Source organism: Suncus etruscus, chromosome 1, assembly GCF_024139225.1.
Source record: "Suncus etruscus isolate mSunEtr1 chromosome 1, mSunEtr1.pri.cur, whole genome shotgun sequence".
In the NCBI taxonomy this organism is placed as follows: domain Eukaryota; kingdom Metazoa; phylum Chordata; class Mammalia; order Eulipotyphla; family Soricidae; genus Suncus; species Suncus etruscus.
Genome location: NC_064848.1, coordinates 109566954 through 109585453, shown reverse-complemented (window position 1 = coordinate 109585453; position 18500 = coordinate 109566954). Strand labels below are relative to the sequence as shown.

Genomic DNA, 18500 nt, shown 5'->3' with positions numbered 1-18500 from the left:
TTGAGCACAATCATTCCACTGATCAAATAGGTTTCATATTCTCTCATCTACTAAAGATGTCAGCATATATGTCATTGACTTTCTTTGGTAACATCTACATTTATTTCTGTACTTAAATCATTATCAAGAAGTTGGTGGCTCTCATTAAAAAATAATACATTCTAATTTCCTTTCAAATCTATCCTGATTTAATTCCTTTTGTTACAATAAAAGCCTATCACCACCTCTTTTAGCCAAAATTATTCCTGCTATATTTTCTTGATATTATACCATTAATTTTTTTCTCTTCATCAAAATCTATTATAAAATGCTGTTGCTCTTTGTTATTAAATTTAATACTCCCTCTCAAAGTGCTTTTCTTACAAGTCTCATTGCAAGTATTTGACCTAATTCAAGTCTTAAGATTCATATTTTTGTCATTTGGCTTTCACATATCAGAACAGTTATTCTTTCTCAGACTCTTTACTTATCATCTTCCCATTCATTCCTTGCACTTCCCACACCCATCTGTCCTTATTTCCATTCACATTTCTATTGGATATTTCATCCAATCTCTTAATTCTGCAACCATTCACAAACAAATGACTCTCAAACCTATATATCCTTCTTCCAAGAAAAGCAGACTTATTTTTTCTGATAATATAATAATTAGCAGAACACCAAATTTAGCATTTCCAGAAGAAAAATCACAATCATAAATATTTAGCTCTCCAAAGCTATTAATCTCTCCTAACCCAGTGTTTCTTACTTTAGTAAATGGCATCATTATTCTTTAAGATACCGAGAACAAAAAATTGAAGTTGTTCTTGCTTTCTTTCCTTTTGTCACAGGCTATGTCTAATCCATTAGTAAATCATTTTGCTGTATTTTGAAAATGTAGCCAGAACAGCATTTTTTACTATCCTTTTTAATAATATAGCAATTTGAGCTTTTCACATTTCCTCTCAAAAGTCAGCAAGAATACCTCTATAAAATATACATTAAAATGTATTATTCTAATCAAAATTTTTAAATTCTATACCCACCCAGAGTAAAAACCAAACCTTAAATGACTTTTACTAGCAAAATTAAGTCAGGTAACATCAGGTTAGCTCAAATAAAGGTGTGCTTATCAGTCTTAGCTTATTTTATTTGATTGGGGAGATAATAGATTTTGGTCACTTTTGGTACTGCTCAACAGTCTACTAGTCTACTCTGTCCTCAGTGATCATTATGATCATTCTTGGTAGTACTTGGACGAATTTGGGAGACTGGAAATAAACAAAAATTGTCCATGTGTAAAACAAGCACCTTATCCCTGTGCTATGTCAAGGATAGGAATACAATATGACCACTCAAGTAAAGTGTAGACACCAGTTAAATGAGAACACAGTAAAATAAAACAGGCGATTTCAAAGCGGAAATGATTTCTTACTATTTCTTGACCTCCACGTTACTTTCAGTTTTGGATTAGACTCTGGCCACATGATCTATGCTCTTACCAATTCCTTTATTTATGATTCTCCATGCAGAAACTTCTATGTATTGTTTGGTTGTTATTTTCCACCTTTATTTAAATATCACCCTTTCAGTCAACTTTGCTTGGGTATCCTAATAATGCAAGTTTCTTTAAATAATGCATTCTATGCTCCTCTTCCAATTATTATTTTATTTAAAAAAAGAATGTCACATGCTTTAAGTATTTCTTCTGTCTATTGCTTACCACTCTACTATTACTCCAACACACTTATTCTTAAAGGTGGGGAATTTTGTTGCCCTCATTAACACTGCTGTACTTAACATTTTATTCTATTTTATTTTATTTTTGGTTTTTGGGTCACAGCCTGCAGCAGCAGAGCTCAGGGGTCACTTCTGGCTCTACGCTCAGGAATCGCCCCGGCAGGCACGGGGGACCATATGGGATGCCGGGATTCGAACCATCATCCTTCTGGATGCAAAGCAAATGCCTTACCTCCATGCTATCTCTCCAGCCTCGGTATTTAACATTTTAGAGAGAGTAATTTTCTATATAATCACGTCAAAGGTGAGAAAAAAGAAAACTAAATAATAATCTGGCTAGATTTTTATTCTCTACTTTGGCCTTTGGAAAATTCTTTACACTCTTCAAAGTCTTTCTCTTCTTTTACTATTTATCTAAGTTTTCCTACTTGAGGTCATTTTTATTTTTTCACTTGTTATATTATAGTAGTTATTATAAAATCATAATAACAAAATATTTATATTTGAATAGGTCCAGTGCATTCTAGTTTATTAAATATAAATATGCACTTCAATTTGGCCCGCTGACACACTACATTCAATAATTCATATACATAGCATATATGCAAATGAATATGTACACATTTTTGTGTAGATATGCATACAGATATGTATGTATGTATGCATTTTTTACTTGGGAAACATGATTACTATCTTCATTTAAAGAAAGTAAGGCTAACTGTCAGTTGTACATTCCCCTTGAGGAGATTTGTTTTTTATCCCAAAGAATTTGTGATAATTTTCTTTAACTTTCTCAGAAAAAGATACCTCACTATCTTTCTCAGATTTTGATATTTGCAGTATAACAGATCACTTTAGTCTCCATTAATAGAACTCTAGGTCACACACACAAAAGATAGCTAACATTTAGTAAGTTAAAATTATGTAGCATAAACTCTGCAAAGCCCTTTACATTCACATTTAATCCTCACAATTACCCTGTGTGGTGAGTATTATGATTCTCATTTTATGGATGAATAAATCAAGGCTCATAGAAGTTAAATAACTTGCCTGAAGCTTTGTAGCTGGTTAGTAGCAAATCAGGGTCCAGGGGCTCATGTTCCTTCTATTATAACAAATTATACTTCCAAGTTAATATAGGGAAAAAAATAAGAGCTTTCAAAATAGCTTCTGATTTTTCTCTATGTATTATTGTCAAAATTGAAGTGTGAATTGGAGTCAGAGCACAGGCCAATATTTATGTCCAATAGAATATGAGTTACTACTGTAAGTCAAATATATAACTTGGAAATTTCAGTAATTTAAAAATAAAAAGGAACATCTGATACTACTATTAGTAATTTATATTTATTGTAATATATGACATTATAATTCCATATGTAAGTCAGATAAAATATTATCATGGTATTTCATCTATTCTTTTTAGTCTAACTTAAAATTGCCACAGATAATCATATTTCAGACTATTTAATTTTCAACTGATATATAAATATATACATACAATATAACTTATAGCGAGTGTATCTGAAGCAGAGGAATAGGGCTAATTACAGTCTCATGACTCTTTATGATTGAGGGTTCTTAAAGAGTATGTATACTCATTTATTTCTTTTCATTGGTTTACTGACAAGAATGAGCCTAATTTCAAGCACTACTGTTATTCTACTCCATTTTAGAGACAAAACCAAATTATCTTCTGGTTTCTTAATCCACAGCTTCTGTTTTATCTAACCTTGCTGTTTTATCTCTGACCAATATGGATAATTCTCTCTTATTTTGATAACATCACTTTTATTTTATTTAGCCTGTACTCTAATGTACATTATCATTGCAGTATTTTCCTCCTTCCTTCCATTTTTTGTGTTACTAAGCCAGAGACAGCTTCAATAGTTATCTATATATGGGAAATTATTTTCCTCTACATGTTAATCCAGGAAATCATAGTTATTAATTCTGCTTCTAAAAGTAAGTATTCTGAGGGGGAAAAGGGTGTAGGGAGGGGTCAATATAATAATGCAAGTAGCATTAGAATTTTGGTGATGGGTTTTGGATTACTTAGGTCCTATCCTACTTAGTATTTGTTCTCCGCCCTAGGGTGTGATCTGGTGACTGGATTACTGGGTCCCTCCCTATTTAGTATTAATTTTTCACTCTAAATTGTGGTCTGGTTCTTGCTTATAAAACCCTGGTTTCAGCAATGCTGTGCATTCATTCTCCAATCTTTCTCCACTAAGATGCCTTCCTTCTTAGGAGCAGAAGGCTTGGAATTCCTGGCTTGAGTGCTGGAATTCCTGAACCTGTTCTTGCCCTCTTTTACTGTGTGGATTATTTCCTGCATTGACATTTGCTTCCAGACCCACATCATCTCAGGTCCTGGTTTTGGAGCCTGAGTATTAACATTGGATTTCTTAACATTCTTAACAAGTTACACTAACCTGTAGTGTAACTCAATGGTAAGTAAACAAAATATTATATACAGATACAAATTTACAAATGCAGACTTGTATATTTTGAGCAATTGTCAGATTACAACCCATACTTGTCTTCCTGACTTAATTCTTTAAATAACGGCTTCAGGGGTAAGGTCTCCTTGTATTTAGGCCAAGGCTTTTCCTTTCCATGTCCCCGATATTTTGCTGTGCCTATACAAACAATTGCCACTCTAACACTGTTTTTGCTGTACTTCTTTAACTCTTATTCTTAAAAGAAAAGAAAAGAAAAGCAAAGCTTATTAAATCTTCTGCTAGACTTTTAATGCGTTAACTGGCGATTCTATGATTTTCAAAAATATAATTGCTACTGAAGCTTTTCTTTCTCTTCCATCTCGTTAATTTTTCTATTTTTAAATAACTCTGCCTTTGTTCTTCCTGAAACAAATGTACTATGATCAATTGTGTCAACTATGTGATATATTTCCTTTAAATAAATAAAAAAATTAAAAGCTTTGTTTACTTTTTAAGAAAAGAACTGCTATTTTGGGTAACTATTTTCATACAAAGAAGTCCTCTATATTAATTACATGCACGAAATATATATGGTTGTTTTATTTTTCCAAAAAATAAATAAATTTATATTTTACAAAACTATTTAATATTTTTTCTGTTTCCAATGGTCATTTAATGCATTTTCACATTGTGTGACTATTTCTCCAATTTTTTCTTTACTTCTATTTCATGAATTTAAAATATATTTTTATGTTGAAATTTACAAATAAACTACTGATGTGTTCACTCTGTTAAATTTAATTTTACTTAAAATTATGTATATTTTCAACTCTTATTATTTTTAAATAGTGATTTGTCTACCTTCAGGAGTTAATGATTAGTTTTTCATTTTAAAGGAAAACTTGACAAAACAATAAATGAAAATGAGCCTGATTTGATACAGCATGCTTATTTGCCAAGATCTCTAGGAAGCTGACTCAAAAGAACTGTTTCATTTACTCTTTTTGAAATGTTTTAACATAGTAGAGAAAACATTATGTAGTCATCTACTGAGGAACTCTTATACATTATAAGATAATGATCTCTGTACTTTTAAAATCAAAGGGACTTGTGTATTCAGGCAATGAGTCATCATTGACTCTACTTTTTCATTAAAGAAAACATCCTAACCCTGCTTTCCTGTGGCTTTCAAAGTCCTCAAAGAAAAACTTATTTGAAACCCACTGAGAGAAATACTAAAGAAAATGCATACAAAAATCCTGTTCAGAATTTCACGCTGTGAAAAAATTACCAACTGCCAGTGGGAATATTTTAGGGTTGTCATTTTTGAATCCATGATCATTAGATGGATAAATTTTGGATAGTGGTGTGCAATGCCAATGTAAACTGTATCCTCAATACTAATACTAAAGTTATTGTTTAACTGGTTTTTGTTTGTTTTTATTTTTCAATAGCAAAATAGTTCTATGATTTATTACAAAAAGATACTAGTTTCTTTTTATTCTATGTTTATTAATTGAATCACAATGATACACAGTTACAAACTTATTCATAATTTAGTTTTGGTCATGCAATATTGACACCTATCCTTTCACCAGTGAATATTTCTTTTTCTTTTCATTTTTATTTATTTTTTTGTTTTTTGGGTCACACCCGGCAGCGCTCAGGGGTTACTCCTGGCTCTATGCTCAGAAATTGCCCCTGGCAGGCACTGGGTACCATATGGGATGCTGGGATTCGAACCACTGTCTTTCTGTATGAAAGGCAAACGCCTTACCTCCATGCTATCTCTCCGGCCCCAGTGAATATTTCTTGTAACCAATGTCTCTGGTCTTCTTCCACCCCTATTCCCTGAAATGGTCTCTACCATATGTGCTTCTATGGGAGACTCCTTCCTCCTCCCTCCTCCCTCCTCCCTCACTCTCTCCCTCTCCCTCCCTCCCTGTCTCTTTCTCTCTCTCTCTCTTTCTCTCTCTCCATTAGTCTCCTTCACTTTTCCTCTCTCTGCTGTCTTTCTATCTAAAAGTCTTCGTTTTTTCTTCTTTTTAGACACTATGGTTCTTAATATTAATACCAAAGGGCATCCCAATTTAGCTCGCAGTTCTTGTTCAGAATGAGAGTTTCAAACTCTTATTGTTACAGTGGACTCTTCCTTGCTCTAATTTCACTTTCCTGTTTTTTGTGCAAGCTTCCTACTATGGACCTGTCCTCCTGCCTCCCGTCTCTTTGTTTTAGTTTGTTTTGTTCTGTTTTGTTTTGGAGGGACCACACTACATGTTGCTTAGGGCTTACTCCTGATTCTGTGCTCAGGGGTCATTCCTGACAGTACTCACCACATGGGGTACTGATGTTCAAACCTGGGTTGACTGTTTGCAAGGTGAATGCTGTGCTATTCGTTCAGCCCCCGGTTTATCTAATTGAAATAAGTGAGGTATTTTTACATTTAATTTAATTAATTAAATAATATGATTTAATATTTAATTTAACATTTAATACTATTACTAAACAAAAGCATATTTACATTTTAAATATATGTAAATAAAAATTAAAAAATAAATATATTTAAATATCATTCACATTTCATTTATAGAAAGGACCTAACCAGTGTTGCCACCATGGTATTGGTCATTATATAAATGTAATTATTATAAAAGTACATACATTATATAAAATATTAGCATAATTTTTCCTAAATAATTATTGTCTAATTATAGATGTAGCTATATAGATGAAAAATATATACCTATATTCCTTACAAGTGAAAGATTAGTTTGCCTACAATTAAATGAAACTTGTGGATTCACTTAAAGAAGGTACAATCTCACTATATTCTAAAGGGACTCACCTAATATAACATATCAATAACATATCATTTAATTGTAAGACAAAAATAATAAAAGCAGTACTATAGCAACAAGCTTAAAGGAGAGAGAGAATAAACGCTTTATTCCTATGAATTTATATGTTCAAAATTAGGAGTCTGGATACCATGGTGATGATATAATGGAAACAAGTAGAAAATTAACTGTAACACATTAGTTTCCCTTTTTTTAATTTGTAATTAGAAATAGAAAAAATTGATATAATTGAAAAATCAAAGGTGGGCTCGGAGAGATAGCACAGTGGCGTTTGCCTTGCAAGCAGCCTATCCAGGACCAAAGGTGGTTGGTTAGAATCCCGGTGTCCCATATGGTCCCCCGTGCCTGTCAGGAGCTATTTCTGAGCAGACAGCCAGGAGTAACCCATGAGCACTGCCAGGTGTGACCCAAAAACCAAAAAAAAAAATAAATAAATAAAAAAAGAAAAATCAAAGGTAAATAAAATCCAGAAGTTTCAAGTACAAGGTAAATAAAATCTATGAAGAACTAATATTTATTTTTCGCTAATTATACCAGGTAACCACTGGTATAGGCAAAGGACTACATACATTTTTTTATTATTATTGGAAATCATATGACAAAGTAACCCTAAAATATTCATAATTATTTCTCATGTTACCTTAAGGTCATTATTTTGTTTATCCATTTAGTAATCTTATGTTTTGTTCAACTTGTTTTCACAGTGTGATAGCATGAGATTATTAATTTAACAAAGAGAAAACATAAAAGGGTGATGTCTGTAGACAAGTTATCTATTTAAGATTACATCATTGCCCATTTTCTTTCAATAATTTATATTTTTCATAGTAACAAATAAAGGATTGATGTAAAACTGTGATTTGAAACAAGGAACTTTGGGATTTGCCAATCCAGTTTTATGCTTTTTCAGATAATTAAAATAAGGCTTAGAGAGAACAGGGGAATTGCCAAACTGTAAGAGGCAGATTTATGACAATATCCAGATTTTATGTTTACCCCATTTTCAATGATCAAAAGTACCACTGACACCTAGAACTATTAGTCTGTTGGATTTAAATTCTCAGAGACGCCATTTAGCATAGCAGTATCAGTATAGTCCAGACTGTTAAGTCAGATTGTTTGAGTGTAATTTCAAGGCTGCCACTTATTAACTTTATGGCCTTAGGCAAGATACTTAAATAATCCATAGGTACTCTATATGCTGTATTGAACACAATAAAATATAATTTATTGGATTCAATGAAGTTATATTTGTTGACATTAATATTGTACTTTTATGTGTCAACAAATTGTATTTTAAATTATATCTTTTTTACTTATGTACCCACAAATAAATGAGCTTATATCACATACTAAGTATCTGAGATACAAAAATTGTGAATATATTATCATTCCCCTTTATCTATAAACTTACTATATTGCAACACATTTAAATTAAAAACCAGAAACACTTATTATTATTATTATTTTGTTTTTGGGCCACACTCAGTGTTGCTCAGGGATCACTCCTGGTCTGTGCTCAGAAATCACTCCTGGCTCTGGGATCATATGGAACACTTGGGGATCGAACCAAGGCCATCCTGGGTCAGCTGTGTGCAAGGCAAATGTCCTACCACTGTGCTAGCTATCACTCTGGCCCCCCACACATTTTTTTTAAATGGAGTTAAAATGATTCTGGACAACTTAGGAAGTATTTACATTAAAATTTGGATATGAGGAGCATCTTCTTACAGTAAGTACTTAGAAATATAAACAACTAGTATAGAAAATCGAAGTGTTCTATTTAGTAGAGGCAGTGCAAATGCTCACCTGGAATAAATGAGAATGGAGTGATTAGTTGTGCAGGGTGTGAGTAGAAAGAAAAAGAGAAAAAATGTATTAACCTATCATAATATTTTTAAACAATATTAACACATATAAATTATTCAGAAACAATGGAGAGCCACAAAATGAGGTTAGCAGAGAACTAACAAGATTAGATTTGCATTGAGAAAACTGTGGCTATTGTATTAAAAAAATTTGAGTCAGAAGGGATGAAGAGAGCAGAGCACAGAAACCCATTGATACAGTTGCAGGTGAGAAAAGTCATGAGTATTCAATAGCTTAAATGTTTATAGAAACCCTTGTTTCAAAAGAAGCCTGCATTATTATTCCTGGAGATTTTCAGTTAAGAAAACCCTTATGCAACACCACCAGGTGACCAGTTTACAACCCAGGAAGAACATAGTGGTCACCTAATAATGTTTCTGGAAAGATACCTAACAGACAGTGTATGTAGTAAGGTACAATGCAATTAGATACCTATTTCAGGTATGCTATTTGGGGAAAATCCCTATAGAGCAAAGCATTTTAAGAATTACTGTAATGTATAAAACCAGGTAAACTATTCAGACTGTTAAGAAATACACAAAAGAATATATAAATATAAACACACATACTGCATTTATAAATTATATATATTATTTTAATATAGTATAATAATATAATATAATAAATATAAATTATATATATAAACTGCTGTTGTTTTGGAGCCACACCCAGTAGTGCTCGAGGCTTACTCCTGACTCTATGCTCAGGGATCACTTTTGGCCAAGCGTTGGGGCCCATATTAAATGTACAAGGATCAAAGCCAAGTTGGCTTTTTTCAAGGCAAACTCCATACCTTTTGTACTATTGTTTATGCCCCCAAACACAAAGAAGATCTTAATGATAAAGCCTGGTATGCATTATTCAATCAATATATATTATAGTTTTTTTTTATTTCTTTTATGTTAAGTTTTCAGAAAATCAAAAGCATGATCTCCATTTTATTCAGTCTTTTTTATTAAAATTACAACTCTACCAATACTTCAAATTACAAAAAAATTCTGTTTGGTAATAACAGAAAAAAATAAATAAATGCCATTCTATATGTCTTATATAACAGGTTAATTTGAATTTTAGCTCTTCATTTTTTTTCTGAAAGCTTCTAAAATATTGCTTTGTATCCAAGAGATAGCTTGGTGTCTATGTTGAGAGATTTAAAAAACCTAAATAATAATGATTATGTTCTCTTCCAGATGACAAACCTAATAGGATAATCCTTAGCAACTTTAGACATTAATCAGCTTTATTCCCCAACCTTTAGATGAATGCTACTCATCCATAATTCTTGACCAGAAACATTTCCACAATATGTACTTAGTCTGACATGAACTTTCAGCTTCTAACCCTTGACCTTACTTCCTTAATATTCTCTCAATACAAAGTTTACATATTCATACTAAAATTTTTAGTAGTTTGAAATTATTAGTTATGATAAATCAATATATTTACATAAGTGAAGATCCTACTTTTACTATTTTTTTTCAAAATCATAGTTATGTGATAAATTATAAACTCAAACTACCAATGACTGACTGAGCCTAAGCATAAATAGTAATGAAAGATAAATAACTATTTTGGACTTAAAGTAGTCCATACTCTAGTAGAGAAAGCAAATACAGGGTCACATTGAATACAGTGTGAAAATGCTACAGCAGCACAAAGCACCAACTATCATGAGAAACTAATGCAATGTCATTAGTTCTGCCTGGAGGGGGATCCAAAAGTCTCATAAACAAATTCAATTTTAAAAGTGGTATTCTAATTTTAAAACTTATTATGTAGTGTGTGTCTGTGAGTAAAATGGAGAATCTCTGACTATGTCTTTACAAAGAAGGCAATATTCATAGGAAAACATTCTACATAAAATATCAATACGATTTTTATTTTTAAGAAAAAGCTAGCTCTCTAGTAGTACTATCCATAGCACCATTATTACTATTATTACTATCATTATTGTCTTGAAAATGTCAGTGTATAATAGTTCACCAGCATTGAGTGCTAGGGAATAAGAAAGTTTATTACTTCAACTAATATTAAGCAACTGACAATGTCCCCAAACAGTGATTTCCTCCAAGTTTGCAATTATCCAAGATAATCATTAAATAAGAAATATAATCCCCAAACTCCAAAGTTCACACATACTCATGTATTGGAAATAAGATTTTTCTTAATTAAGGAACTGTCAAAACATTTAACTTTTACCAAATATTGTAAAATAGGTATAGTGAGAAATGTATATATAGCTGAAGACAAGAATAAATGAGTAAAGAATTACAGAGAATTTATTTTATATTTTTTCATTAGTTTTGCATGATCATCATTAATATCCACTGATAAACTTTTATTGTTGCCGTAATCATGAACCCAGAATCATAAGAAAACCTAGAAAATACAAAAAAGCCCAGAAAGTTTACAACTAAGCTCAAATTACACAATTAATGATCATATTTCGTTCTGGGTATTTTCTCCTGTAGTAGGAATGAGGAATCACACAAAAAGTCAACTAAGTAGCTTGTGCTGTAACTTTTAAATTTTTCATTAAATCCTATGTACTATTTCATAATTAAAGAAAAATATTTTTAAATATTATGTAAGTAAAACTCCCCTAAGATAAATTAAGTCAAATTATAGTAAGTGTTGGATACTGTTTATTTAAATTATGTTTCATCCAAAGGAAATTGAGTTTAGTGTCAGTGAAACATTTTCAGATATTAAGCATCCTGTTTTATTTATTTATTTTTTTTAATTACTAAAAATCACAGTGCCGCTTTAAAAAGCAAAAACTCCTCTGGCATCTTAACACAACGAATAATGAAATACGGCAGCTGGGATTTTAGATGCTGTGACAGATGTTCAAACCCAGTCTGGCAGCTCCCTCATGCACTAAATCCTCATTTAGGCATGGTGATGAGCAGCATTTTAACAATCCAGGGAACCCTCAGAATTTACACGCAGGCACAAAACTTCCAATAAGAGTGAAAAGAACATTGTTTTCCTTCTAAAATCACACTCAGGATTTGAGGATCTTTTCTTTAGACATTTTCAGAAGTGTGAAACAGATTTTGAAAATGTGAGGGATCCCTAGGCATGACATGAAATAAATAAATATTGATGATTTTGGAGACAGGTTTGCAGGGTCTAAATCCTGCCATTATTCTTCTCAGCTGCTTTACTAGGGGCAAATTATCAACCAGTGGATTAACGGTGGGTCTCTTGTTCCTGTTTTGCACAAAGCAGAATGTTTAAGTGCATTGACCTCCAAAGATAGCAACCATGACTCAACAGTAAGAAAACACCTATGTGTTAAAGGCCATGAAGTGCTTTCTTTTCTTTTTTACTTTTTTTTTTTGCTAGTATTATGATAATTTTGTCTTGGATATTAGTGTGGGTGGTATATTCTTAGAAATGTCTCTATTAGAATATTTTCTCTATGTGCCTTTATGAGAGAATTACAACAGATAAGATGCAGAGCTTAAAAGGAAAGGCATTTATATTATTTTGCATTTATGGAATATTCAAGATATACTATCCCCCAACTCATTTTCCTTTCATACTTAAAGCTTTATATTACGAATGACTTAGAAACCATATTAGTTATATGGATGGCAAACAAAATAATGCCATGGTTATGATGATACAACGATATAAAGCAAAACGATGAAGTGCTGTACTCAGAGTTCCAAGCCCTGGAGCAGACACATATGGTGCCTAAGAAATTCTATGATGTCTCTCATCCATGCTGTACTATGGTCATGGCAACACAGAATCATTGTGTACGTCTATTTAAATTTCTAGAAATTGACTACCTGACGTTAGTGGCAGAGAAGGGGGAATGAGTTTTTAGGTTATTGATATAAATTGTCATATTTTACTTTAATTGCATTCTCAGCATCACTATATGAGTTACGACTTAATTTCAAATTTAACTGTACTTAACTGTACTTAACAGCAGCTGTTAAGAAAATATTTTCCAATGTAACATATAAAATCAAATACATTAAAATTAAAATAATACATCTTAGTACATATTTCATATATTTCAGTTTTCATAACCCAATTTCACTTGAATAGCTCTGTCATTTCAAGGACACATTACTATCAGTATTTCAACTCTTGTTTGATCAACAGTCAGAACCATCTTTATATTATCCTCTCCAAGTTATATAATAATAGCAAAGATTGAATAATCTTAAATTGTCCCTATGAACAAAGATCAAAATAAATATACAATCAAATTAAAACCATATTGATAAGGGACCAGAATCATAGTACAGCAAAAAGGACATTTGCTTTGGATGCAGCCCATCCAGGTTCAATCTCCAGTATCCAATCTCCTGAGCCTGCCAGGAGTAATTTCTGAGCACAAAAATAGGTGAAACCCTTGAGCACCGCAGGGTTTGCCCCCCCCCCAAAAAAAAACATATTGATTGGTCTTACTGTATAGCACAGCAGTAGGGTGTTTGCCTTGCACGCAGCTGACTCAGGACGGACCTAGGTTCACTCCTAGGTGTCCCATATTGTGATCTTCCCCTCCTCAGAGTCAGAAGCCATTTCTGAGCGCAAAGCCCGGAGTAACCCCTGAGCGTCACTGGGAGTGGGCCAAAAATAAAATCAATCAATCAAACAAAAACATATTGATTAAGGAGCCAGAGTGATAGCACAGCAGTAAGGCATTTGCCTTGCAAGTGGCCAACCTGAGACAGAGTCGGGTTTGATATCCGGGATCCCATATGATCCCCTGAGCCTTCCAGGAGCAATTTCGGAGGACAAAATCAGGAATAACCCCTGAGCATCCCTGGGTGTGGCCCCAAAATAAAACAAAACAAAAACCTTATTTATTAAATAAAACAAAATTGTATCAAGTGCAACTTCAGTTTCTCTACTTCATGAAAGTTTTTTCATAGTAAGTGCTTAATAAACATACATTAAATGACTTTTAAATTGTAATACAAAGAATTTAGAATGTGAGTCACCTAAGAATTGTTATAAATTTGAGTCCTCATTTAAAATTTTCAAATGGAACCAGAGAGACTACAGTTGTGAAGGCAATAGCAACTCTGGTTCAATCTCAAGCATTGCATATAGTTCTGTGCCCTTACAGCAGTAATACCTGGGTATAACCAGGGAAGACAAAGATAAACAAAAAAAAAGCCTCCTGACAAAAACTTAAAAATAAAATGTTTCATTTGAACAGACAACTGAGTTACCTTCTCTTTCTTGGCACTTCTTTCATATTTGATTTTTCAAAACATGTAGCTAAATTGCATATAATTACTATTTGGTCAAAAGTATTTATTTATGAAAGGTAAAATCAAAAATTGAATTCCTAAACTCAGTGCTATCAACCTCCTTGTCTCTTTCTTTTTGGACAGTGTGTTAGATTTGAAATAAATTATCCTTGGGTACTTTACTAAAATTTGTCAAATATAGTTACTTTTTTTGGATGGGATAATTTTGTAATTCCAGCGTAAGACCTAAATTCAATCTTTTGGGGGGAAAAAGTATTTCTGTAGAGAATAACTGGGCAACAACTCAAGTGACAAATCAGCTTATATCTCAGGTTTCAATTTGGTATATTGTAAAATGTGAAATCATTTTCATTTTATAAAAGCTATTAATGTTTAATGCAGTATTCCTGTATTTAACAATCTCCACAATAATGTAAAAAGAGTAAAAATAATGTCCTGTATTTGTGTAGCACACATCTCCATGGAGCTCAGAGAATTTAGTCGACAGGTTCTAAAATTGGCTTTGTCAGGAAGAACGGGAAACTAATATTATCATATTTCTTTTTCAGGTACTGAAAACAGACACCAAGTCCATATGTAAGTATAAACATGAATATTATGGAGTCAAAGTGATATGGCTGGCCTCCTCTGGCCATCTCCTTAATCAATAGAAACCATATTAGTATTCTTAGGCAGGGTTCTTATTTCAGTTTTAGCTTGTAAAGACAAATTTTATTTTGACTAAACAATAGTTTTGGAATTAAATATTCTTCTAGTTGTTGGAGTAATCAGTAATATTTTGCATTATTTTATTTTTACTTGGCAATAGTGGAATGACTTATTTTATTGTATTAATTAAATATATTTTATTATATTAAATATGTTTTTATGAACTATTATAGTTTTTATGAACTATTATAGTCATGAACCAAAAGATTTATAATTATAAGTATGCTTCAAGCATTAAAGAAAATTATTTATGACACATTTTCTTCTCTAAAAATGTTTTGCAATATGAAAAGGCATGCATTTAATATAGCAGTTGGAATGTAAAAGTATTGTAATGCAAGCTTTACCTCTTCAGTGTATCATTGATCCTTACAGTAAAGCATATGATTCTATAATAGATTAAACTAGGGTCTTGCATACTTCTAGAGTTAGTTGTTAAATATATTAAAAGGTGTAAAACAGATTAAGTTAATAATGATTATGCAATCTTAATCTGCATCAGAGCCATCTTGTATACACTGTAGATTTACAAATTTCTGGGCCATATTTCAGCTTTTCTGATTCAGCAGATCTATAATGAATCTTAGAAAATTATATTCCCAAAACTCATGGCTGATGATATTGATGCTGATTAATGAATCATAATTTGAGAACCACCACCAGCCCACCCCAGTGCATTTTTGGGCATAGCCCTGGAAGTTCACATGTATTACCAGGTATGGTCCTGGTGATTCCAACTCCCCACCACATTTCAGTGCCAAAATAACACTACCTCTTTGGGTCTACACATTAAGCCACCCTGGAAAAAAATGTAGGTAAGGAAATTAAACTTGTCAAGAAGTATGAATAAATATCCTTGTCCATTTGTATATCAGTAACAAATCACTATATTTTATAGCTATTTAAAACTGGGTAATCTTTTATCTTTTTTCTTTTTTTTTTTGGTCTTTGGGCCACACTTAGTTACACTCAGGGGTTACTCCTGACTATATGGTCAGAAGTTGCCCCTAGATTGGGAGGCCATATGGGACAATGGGATCAAATCAAGTCCGTCCTAGGTTAGCACATGCAAATCAAATGCCCTGCCACTTGTTCCACCACTCCAGCCCCATGAGTCATCTTTTAATAATAAAAATTTATATCTCCATTTATGTAAACATCTTTGTGACTTTACCTAACTATAGGAAGTATTTTATGTATGGTTTGGAGTCAATATTTTAGATAATATTCTTCACTTCCAATTATGCTTTGGGGTGAGTTACTTTATTGGAATCTCAGTTTAGTATACATAATAAGTGGAAATTATATTGGCCTCATAATATTACAGTTAACTTTACATTATAAACAATATATTGCAATATAAATTTAAATATAATTTTTAAAAAATACTTCTGGCACAAGTTTAATATACAATAAAGACTATAATGTTAACATTTTCTTAATTTATTTACAACATAAATCTGTACTTAACATTTTCTTAAGCTCATTTGACAACTTTTCATATTTATACTCTCCTTTGCATATTTCATTGAGGCAAATATAATTCTGATATTAATATTTTATTTTTAAGTTATAGAGAGTTTTATTGTCTTTTAAATATTTAAATTTTTATAATCTGGGAGTTGTTTGATAATACTATAGAAGATGTGAGTACATATATATTGTTACAGAGCAATTAAAATGTTACTATCTTTCAGTTTTTGGCAGAGAAAAGAGAGATACTACATTCAAGGACTTTAACTTCTAAGAAAAATAATTTATATAAAACTATAAACATTTTTGCAAGGGAGAATAGGCCAAACCACCTCTGCATAGGGCTCACTCTTTGCTCTACATTCAAGAAATAATCTTGATTAGTTATGAGCCTGAGTCGACCGTCTGTAAGGCAACTAGGTGCCCTATCAACTGTACATCAGTCCATCACTATTTTTTGTTTTGCTTTAGGGCCAGAACTTGGCAGTTCTCAAGGCTCAGACCTGGATGTATTTAGGGATCATACCTAGTGATGTTCAATGGACCACGTGTAATGTCAGCATTCAAACCCTGGGGCGATGTGAAAGAAATATGCCTACACACTGTACTATTATCCAGTTCCCTTACATTATGAATTTTTAAAAATTTCATAATATGTAAAATTTCACAAAATTTTATATTAAGGTTATAGTTTTATATATGATATTTTATTTTCAGAAAACTTGATACACTTTGGACACGAGAATTAAGTTTGAGCTTGAATGATAATAGAAGCATTTACATAATAATTTTAACTGAATTATTAATATATTATTTTGTGAGCCTTAGTTTAGAAATATAGAAGCATATTTAGTACATAAATTGCTTCCTAAACACTAACAAATATTTTCTAAAACTGAAAGACCAATACATTTTCATAAGATAATCATAATCATAATTTATTGAAATTATTTTGAAATTTTAACATTTTAACAATTTCTTAGAAATTTTATTACAGACCATATGATGCTTGAGTGTTGGAATTTTAGTTTACCATTTGAGAGGCAACCTAGAATTTCCTGCTTTTATTTCAATATGAAAAAATTATTTCTGTGTAGCATTCTCTTTAAAAACTGGTCATTAAGCAATAAAAACACATATTTAATTTATGTTTCAAGGTTTATTAGCCTTAGCACACAGTATCTCCTTCAAATCTCTGAAGCATTTATGAAGGTATGTACTATTATAATTTCTACTGAAACTCAAAAGTCAGTTGCATGATCAGACTGATTCATACACAGCCAGGTTCTCACATAGACGCGTGATCTCACCACTACATAAAGTAGGTTCAATTTATATTTATATAGTATTTGTAAAATAGAGATGCAAATAAATACTATATATTTCACCTTTTGGAACTCTAGAATTATAATACCATTATAAAAAATTCCTTTAAACTGATAATCATGCAATTACATAATATGCAAATATCACTTCTGCATGCAGCCACTCTTAATTTCTTGAATAATTTTGCAACACTTTGTTTCCAGATCATCCATCATCCTTGCCATTTTATGAACATATTCCAAATATTTAATGATCCTCTTACACAGAATCATGAATAATTACTAGACCATAGGCAGACTTTTATAAGTAAACTACATAAGAAACAACCAATTTTATTTTAACAACATATTTTGTGTGAAAATAAATATCCACTATGAGGAGGGAGAGCCATGAATGAAGAGCCCATTTTTTTGGCTTGTGATCAAGAACAATTTTTGGAATTGTACTTTTTTAATATATTCATTCTTGTAAGTCTTACATCTCTTCTCTTAGTTATAGCAATTCACATTGTATCTTCCTTGAATTTTATGTTAATCACTTTTAAATCTCTCCTTGGGGATCATACTTTAGAATTCTTTATGAGGTAAATGTAAGGATAATTGCCCCAATATTCAACACAGACAAATATGAAAATCATGAAATTCATATTTACAATGTTCAAAATTCTTCATGCTTTTGAGCATCAATATAACTATTAGCAATATATTTTTAGGAATTTCAAAAACATCTTTATCGTCTCTCAATATTATTATTCTATCAGAATTCAATAACCAGTTACAATATGTTCAACCACTTTTAGTGGTTGGCAATAAGATCAATGCTGTTATTCTTTCCATGGCCAAAGCCCTTCTCCTCTC

The 18500-nt window shown here is 31.8% G+C and overlaps 1 protein-coding gene across 1 annotated transcript in view; it reads right to left on the bottom strand.

Annotated features, from left to right (window-relative positions):
* Positions 1–18500, bottom strand: part of MAGI2 (membrane associated guanylate kinase, WW and PDZ domain containing 2) — a 1487205-nt gene that overhangs the window by 1325877 nt on the left and 142828 nt on the right. The window lies entirely within an intron of this gene.